The sequence below is a fragment of the Neovison vison genome, chromosome 4 (assembly GCF_020171115.1).
Source record: "Neovison vison isolate M4711 chromosome 4, ASM_NN_V1, whole genome shotgun sequence".
Classification (NCBI taxonomy): Eukaryota; Metazoa; Chordata; class Mammalia; order Carnivora; family Mustelidae; genus Neogale; species Neogale vison.
Window position 1 is genome coordinate 47,364,617 of NC_058094.1, and position 8,772 is coordinate 47,373,388.

The 8,772-nt window shown below is 38.3% G+C and overlaps 1 long non-coding RNA gene across 1 annotated transcript in view; it reads right to left on the reverse strand.

Annotated features, from left to right (window-relative positions):
• The window catches only part of LOC122905557, a 42,339-nt gene extending 34,031 nt beyond the window's left edge, over nt 1-8,308 (reverse strand). The window contains exons 1-2 of the long non-coding RNA XR_006384356.1: nt 8,151-8,308; nt 6,143-6,220 (exon numbers count right to left, since the gene is read on the reverse strand). This is a non-coding gene — a long non-coding RNA (uncharacterized LOC122905557). The remainder of the gene's footprint in view (nt 1-6,142; nt 6,221-8,150) is intronic.
• Nucleotides 8,309-8,772: the final 464 nt, after the last annotated feature.

The window sequence follows — 8,772 nt, forward strand, 5'->3', positions numbered from 1 at the left end:
TAATTTTGATATGGACAAATTATGAACAAGTTGATCAAAATCCCAAAGATCATATGTGCTTGGAAACTCCACTGAATATTTTGCTTTGTAAAGTAGTCAAACTCCCATCTTTGGATGTCTTCAAGAAGTAGTTGAATGACTCATTAGGAATATTTAGAATAAATGTTTTCATTGGGTGAGAGCATGAAATGAGACATCTACCCCTTTCCATTCAATGAAGTGTTTCTGTCGTTTTTAGATTAACAATTGAGTCCTCATAGTCCTATGAGGTTTGGCTTTAATCCAACTTAAATGAAAGCTTAAAATTAAGCAAGATTTCATATAAATTATATCCAGCTAACTTCATTACCTTATTTTCCAAGGTAAAATGAACATCTGAGTAAGATTCTTTAAAGGTAGAAAGATAAAAGTTATCTTAAGAATGACTACACTAAATAGATAGAGAAGATATGGTCCATATATGCAATGGAATATTACTTAGCCATCAGAAAGGATGAATACTCGATTTTACGTCAACATGGATGGGACTGGAGGAGAGTATGCTGAGTGAAATAAGTCAAGCAGAGAAAGTCAATTATCATATGGTATCACTTACTTGTGGAATATAAGGAATAATAGGGAAGACATTAGGAGAAGGAAAGAAAAAGTGAATTGGGGAAATCAGAGGGAGAGACAAACCATGAGAGTCTGTGGAGTCCAAAAAACAAACTGAGGGGAGGGGGTGGAAGATGGATGAGCCTGGCGGAGGTTATTAAGGAAGGCACTTATTGCATGGAGCCCTGGGTGTTTTACATAAACAAAGAATCTTGGAACAATGCATCAAAAACTAATGATGTATTTTATGGTAACTAACATAACACAATAAAAAAAAAAAGAATGAATGACTACACTAAGAATTTTTTAAAAAGTAAAAGTAATTAAAAATGGGTAAATGCAGAGTACTTTTGATAAGGATAAATTAAAATTCCAAAAAAGAGTTAATCCTGTTCCAGAATTATTTTATAGTAACTCTTTTTTTTACAAGATTTTATTTATTTATTTATTTACTTATTTACTTATTTGACAGAGAGAGAGAGAGAGAGCGCGCACACCTGTGTGTAGAAGCAGGAAGAGGGGTAGAGGAAGAAGCAGGATCCCCTCTGAGCAGGGAGTCTGATGCAGCGGGGAGCATGATGAGGGACTTGACACCAGTCCTGGGATCATGACCTGAGCCGAAGGCAGACGCTTAACTGACTGAGCTACCCAGGTGTTCCTTTTATAGTAAGTCTTAAATTGCATCTCTGGGTAGTATATTTGATTGTCCTATAGAAACTATAAGAGTCTAAGCCTGGGTGGCTCAGTGGGTTAAGCCGCTGCCTTCGGCTCAGGTCATGATCCCAGAGTCCTGGGATCGAGTCCCGCATCGGGCTCTCTGCTTGGCAGGGAGCCTGCTTCCTCCTCTCTCTCTCTGCCTGCCTCTCTGCCTACTTGTGATCTCTCTCTGTCAAATGGATAAATAAAATCTTTAAAAAAAAAAAAAAAGAGTCTAAGCCAAGGCATAGAATATTTTCCTGACTCCTTAGGTTAATAAGATGGTAATTTAAATTTGAAATACATGATGACAATTGATATAGAAGAAAATCTTGGGTGTAAACAATTTAGATAATTTTTCTCTTTCATTTTTAAGACTTTCTTTTGGATGAGTAAGTTTTAATCTTATGAAGAACAGTCACATATTTCACCAAAAAACTAAGCAATTACTACATGTGCTATCACATTATGATTTGACACTGACTTAAGCTCTTATATAAAAACCAGACTGCTTACATTTTGATTATATACTCACAAATTCTGTAAGTCTTAGCTCATTTGAAATGACTGTAGCTATTTTTTTCAAAGAAGAAATAAATTCTTATAAGCCTTCACATTTCCGGATATTGATTACTTTATAATTTGCAGTGAATGAGTCATTTATTTTTGGTCTTGCCTAGAAACACTATTCCAACAAAAATGGAATCAGATATCTTAACGATATTACTAAAACAATGATAACATCTAACATGTATAATAGGGAAAATGAATCTCTTGGGGGCAAGGATTTTATAAATGTGTATGAACAGGAACTCCCTATTAGACTATCAGACCATTAGAATGCTCTACTCTTCAATGAAGAGGGAAACAGTCAGATAGTAAAAGTTACAGTAGACAACCAAGTTCATTATCATACTAAGTTTGTTACTAATAAGCAACAGATGAATGATTCTGCCTATTTGAGAATTAAGGGAGTGAGGTTAAATCATTTCAAAATCATGAAACATACAATGGAAGCACTAGATACATAGAACTAAGATTATTCAACATCTTTTTCATCTTTCTATTACTGTCTTTCCTCTAATTATAACTGCAGTGATATAGGTTAATTCACTTTTATTTTTGTTCTTATATGTAGAAAAGGACATTTCAACTTAGATGTTTAGTTTCTCATTACTGTGGGAAATTAGCTCATAAAAGATTTTCTGAACTCCATAAGTTTAAATTCCAATTCAATGCCTCTAATTTAATATAAAATATTCACTTCTATATCATACATTTTTTTTATTGTGATCTTACAGCTTTTATGGGTGCCAATCTAATTTCCATTCTGTTTTCCATTTTCTTTTCTTTGCCCATGAACTAATGAAAAGCACATTTAATATACCACTCAATAGTTCAAAAGGGGCTAATTATATTTTGATAACAATGTTAAAGACTGCCATTCTATAGCTCCTTTTCTTTTGCTAAGAAATGAAAACCTTTATCATTTCTATTAATACCAGTTAAACACACAGCACTTGTTACTCTCTAATATAACCTATTAGAAATGTTCTCATAGTGTCTTCACTCTTAACATTTCTTACTTGTTTTAACTTCCTTTGTTAACAATAGTCCCAATGAACCTTTGCTGCCTGCTTTCTGCATGTATAGCATGACATAGTCACATGCTGTAATAATTCCTTATGCAGTTTAGCAGTTCAAAATTTATAGAAAGGGTCTATACATAATACTTCATTTAATCTTCACAAGTGCCCAGAGAGCATGACATCCCATTTTATAGATGAAGAAAATGAAATTTAGAAATATGATTTCCCCACAGCTATGCAGTGTCTAAAGGTATCCTTAATTCCTTTTCTCCATTAAAAAAAAAAAAAGATTTATTTATTTATTAGAGAGAGAGAGAGAGCGAGCACGAGCATGAGCATGGGGTGGGAAGAGGGACAGAGTGAGAGAGAGAATCTCAAGCAGACTGTGCTGAGGAGCCAGACATGGGGCTCAATCCCAGGACTCTGAGACAGAACCAAGAGTTGGGTGCTTAACTGACTGAGTCACCCAGGCACCTCCCCTCCTCTCCAGTACCTGCAGAATAATATGTCCTTTCTTATCAGCTCTGTTACCCCATTCTAAGTCATGACAAGTCTGATAATTCATAGAACACTATACAATTTTAGTCTACCACAATTATTTATATGGCTTGGGTGAAACAACAATGAAACTATGTCTTAACGTGGGATGTTTGTTCCTGGTGTTTTCCTGCATGTCCAACATAGTTTACAATGAATCTTTTTCTTTTAGAGAAGCCATCCAGCTATAAATCAGAATATATCTGTCGTTACCTTTGCCAACTAGTCACAGGACTTACTTAACTTCCATTGTTTTATTGAGCCTCTATTCCTATTTCTCCCCCTCCCCCCTCCATCCTCCCCCTCCCCCTCTTTCCCACCTCCCCCTCCTCCTCCTTCTTCTTCTTTTTAAGATTTTATTTATTTATTTGAGAGGGAGAGAGAGAGAGAATGAGAGGAGAGAGGTCAGCAGGAGAAGCAGACTGCCTGCTGAGTAGGGAGCCGGATGTGGTCCTCGATTCCAGGACTCCAGGATCATGACCTGTGCCAAAGGCAGTCGATTAACCTACTGAGCCACCCAGGCACCCTCTATCACCTCTTCTGAAGGACAAGGAATTTAAAGGAGAGAACTTTAAAACTTTTTTTCCAACTTATTCATGCCATGTCTATGCTGAACATGATATGTAAGAAGCGTAGAAGGGGAATGCTTCAATGGACTGGCATGACGAAAAACGGGAGACAAAAAAAAGAACAAATGTACGCACAACATACTGGACGCTACTGCAGTGGTTAGTAATGAGACGGCAGAGTGTGACTTTGTAAGGGACAGTGATTAACTACAAGTGCAAGTGAAGGAATGAATCACCGTTGTATTGGACAGGAAGACATGACAGCTACCAGTGACTGATTCAACACAGAGCATAAATTATTATTAGTCAGAAGTGTTCAAGGCTTAGTGAGAACATGGGTCCAGATGAACAAGTGGGCCCAGACTGAAATGTGGGAACTAAGGGATACCCCATCTCAGGAGAAGGTGATAAAGTGGGCTGGGGACATACTGGGTTTTAGACAAAAGCGATAACATGAATTCTAGACCATAGGATTGAGCTTAGGGCTAGAAATGTGAAAATCACTAGGGTGGAAGTAACAGATAAAACTTAGTAGCCAAGAATCTCTCTGAGGAAAATGGTAGAGCAAGACAACAGAGTTAGACTCTGAGCTTCCAATCCTGTGTGTGTTACAGCAACCAAGGTCAATGGGGAGAACATAGTAGTTGTAGTGCTGGAGGAATGGCCTTACAGGGTGATGGACCCAGCGATAGCCACAGACAAGGCTCCCCCACCTCCTGAGCCTAATGGTAGCAAAGGATGTATGCCCAGTTTGTTTTTGTTTCCTTCTCTCGTCTGGTGAATTCCTCATACTTCCCAGCTATCTTGGACCTCCAAACTTCAGGTACTACCTGATGAAGAAATGGCGAGGCCCTGGAGGCCATTTCTACTCACTCACCTAGACCCAAATCTTATCTCTTTTATGTTTTGCACTGCTAGCTACTTATTAATGTCGATGGTAAATCCAAGTGAAAACAACTTTAAAATCCAAGACTTCATTCTTATCTGTCTGAGACCCTAACCAAACTGAGGTGGTCTGTCTTAACTCTTCACATTTACCTTTTTTACATTCTCAGTCACTTGGTATTTTACAGTAGCTAATGAATGTTCAGTGGAGGAAAGAGTGAACAAATGAGAAGAAAACCAAATATTTGAGATACACATAGTTAAAGGAGAGCATAAGTTGATGAAGGAAGCAGGGGGAAAAAAATTATCTTCCAGGGTTCCAGGGCAGTGATAATAGGTAGCAACTTCTCAGCTTTACCTTGTGTATGAATCACAGGGAGATCTTGGGGTGCAGCAGAGACCAGCTTTTCCAACAAGCTCTCAGAGCTTGAGGTTCCATGAGGGAGCACCCTTTAAATGATAAGGCTGTAGGGGACTGTTCTACATATGCATGCCCCTGCTAGTAACAGATGCATGTGAGAATGCCTATAGCTCAGCCCTAACTCATATTCTGCAAATTAAAATAAAACAAAACACTGTAGTTTCAATGGATGCAAATGGAGAAGAAAGCCCATAAACTCAAATGATAGAAGAATAAACAAGTTTATATAACTTCCAAGCTAGAGAACTCATTTCTAAGGCTCTAGTTCATTAAGAAATTGGACTCCATGAGGGTTATATTACTCACCTCTAATGTTATTTTAGGTAGCTGTAATCATTCACACGTCTCAGCATGCCACTCAACTGCTCACTTATAAGTACCTGTCATTTGCCTCTTGGGAGTCATACATATCATTTACTTTTTCAGACCCCTTCTCTCCTAAGTAATTTTTATTGAATTGCTATTAACCTTTGCCAGGGTCCATTGTTATTTTCCTTTGGCTTTCTTATTCATTTTCTTTTAATCTCGTTTGGATTCTCTGTTCTCCATTCACACGTAATTCTGAGATTGTTCATTAGTTTTGCGAAATTGTGAGAAGAAAGGAAGTATGTGACAGGAAGCACACACAGCAAGGGCCAAGAGTTGTGAGGACAGATTTAATTAACACTCTAAAGGGGAGAATGATATTCTACATTTTAACTTACTGAGGATAGAAAAACAAGACCTTCTCTAAGAAGACCACCAACTAAGAAGCTAACACTACTGAGATATGAAAGTAGGAACTTCTTCATGATTTTGACTCTTAAAAGATAAGCCTACCATACAGATGAGAGATGGAATAACAAACTTACCTGACAAGGAAAGCGATTACATTTCCACAGGTACCCAGAGGAGTCCATATCGGGAACTGTTTCATCAGGCTTATTTTACTAGCACAGATAAAAGGTCCAAAAAACAGTAGATATTAAATGCTTACTAGAACATTTGAAGTAAAAAATATAAGCACTTCTAAAAGGTGACTGTTTCCACAGAGTTGGCAAACATATAACAAATGCAATGAAAATTCAATTACCTCCTCTTAAGAATTCTTTTAGGGTAAAAAGTCTAAAGCCTGAAGTGGCACACAGGACTTTTCCTGATAATGATCTCTGCAACCTCTGACCTTAACCTTACTTTACACACCCCCTTAGTGTCCAGGCCTGACAAACCATTTGTAGTTCTTCAGATATTTGTAATGTTTACTCCTCCATGGCACACACGTCTGAAATATCTTTCCTTTTCTTATCTGACTGGTCAATTTCTACTCTTTCTTCAAGATACACTTTGAAAACCAGTACTTTCATGGTGCTTTCTCCAAGGACCTCAAGGAAAATCAAATGCCTTCTTTCACCCTATTCTGTAGCATCTCACATATGTAATTACCTGAGTCCTTACAACAGTACCATAATTATTACGTGTCGGTCTCAGTATTTTTTTTATTTTATTTCTGTCAGTATTTCCAGAATCCTGAATACATATTAATTCATTCATTGCTCATTGAATGTCCACCAAAGACTTTAATAAATGTTTGCAAAAATTTATTATTACTAAGCATTAATTTGAGATTAACTTTTGAATTTATGATTCCCTACTCTTGTTTCCTTGTTTCTTGGCTCCTTAAGGGCATAAGTCTCCAAGGATACCTCACTAAAATAGGCCCTTATAGTTTCACCGCTGGACTACAACCTTTTAAAACCATTACTTCTTTGCACTCAGTTTGTCCCCATCGCCAATCCTACGTATAATTCTGAAGATAATCTTTCTTAGTATCTATTCGTATCTAAAATGGTTTAGCAATCCTTGTTTGACTATTGATGAAATGTTAACTCAATATTTCATTGCAAGCCCCTCCCCATATCTTATCCTCCACATCTCTTTATTCTGAGCGTAGGTATTTTCTTCAACAAACAGGTTGTTTGCAGTGAGAAATCCCTCTTTGCAGATAGCCAGCAGCACTCAACTTGCATTCCACTTCCTTGACTAGGTCTGCTAAAATTCTGGCTCATTTAGCAAGGACTTCCCCATTTAGAATCATTTTCTAAGGTACAACTTGCATACATTTTTAAAATCTCCCTCCTTTCAACACTATCTCAAGGATTAGGAAAAGGGTATAATTTTTTGTGTGTTTCTCTCCCCTCTCTAATTTTGCACTTTGCTAAATATAATGTATACATTAAAATGATTGTTGATTGACAAATACTCTCTACCACGTTTTGTTACTTTATTTTGGCGCACAACACTATAACTTGTATATAATGATCTTGCTTTCTAATCATTGTGTTTTGTTTGTTTTTTGTTTTTATGTACTCATTCCAACCTATGGGTTATAAAAGTGTTAAGAGGAGAAATGGATTCCTATATGGAAAGTCACTGTCATGTAGCAGGAAATGCATTGAACTGGGAGTCAGAAAACTCAGGTCCGAGTTCTGCTATTTGAATGGTTTCCTGGAATGTTATCTTTTATTACCATTGTTTCTCCATCTGTGAAACAAAAACAAAATCCTCAAGAATGTTGTGAGAACTAAATGAGATACTATGTGTGAAAATATTCTGCAAATTTTAATATGCTGTACAATATAAGGTATTTCTTCTTATGTCTTCAAGATTATTTTATGGATAGCATATGTGCATAGAGCAGTCAGTCAGAAAAAGCTCTCTGAGTCTTGGGTCAAAGTAGGTGGGTCATATTTCCTTCAGTTTTTAAAGCATTAGCTATAAAATCCTATTCCTTTGCTTTTTGTTTCTCTTTCCTATACATATTATGACAGTCCAATGCAATTTTTGGCAAAAAGTTTTTCAATGTTTTTTTCATTTGCTTACCAAATATGACCTCTTGCAGTTTTACTTCTTCTTTACTAACTCATCCATGAAATTTGCCTTGTCAATTTTGTCTTCCATCTTACCGAGGTAGCAGTCATACCTGGGAGCAGCCTTTATTCTCAACCTCGCCTGCATTTCTTTCCTGTGGGCTCCTCTTCCCCTCTGCTGGCTGCCAAGGAGAAGCACATTTATTGGCATGGCCCCCAAACAGATGCCTGCCTGCTTCCCTTCCCCCTTTCTCTTTCAGCCAAAGCATCACCTGCCAGGGGCTGGCGGTTGCTGCCCCCGCTGTCCACTGCCTCACACTGCTGCTGCTCCAGTCCTTTTTGGCAGCCTCTTCTGAAGTTCCCCTGCCCGCAGCTCTCCTCTGCTGCTTGCCAGCAGCCTCCTCCTCCTGCCTGCAGCTCTCCTCGCTCCCGCCAGCGTCTCCCCCGCTCGGTCTGCGCGCAGCTGCTTTACTCGCCTTTCCTCAGGCTGCTCCCCCTCCTTTCTTCCCCAGACCTTCCCCTTGCTCTTGCAAGCAGGGTTTCTTTCCAGCGTCCCCACCCTCCTTGGCCCGGTGTTTTGTTAACGTCCGGGACCACCTCTCTTGGGTCCCAGCGTGCGTACGTCCAGCGGATAG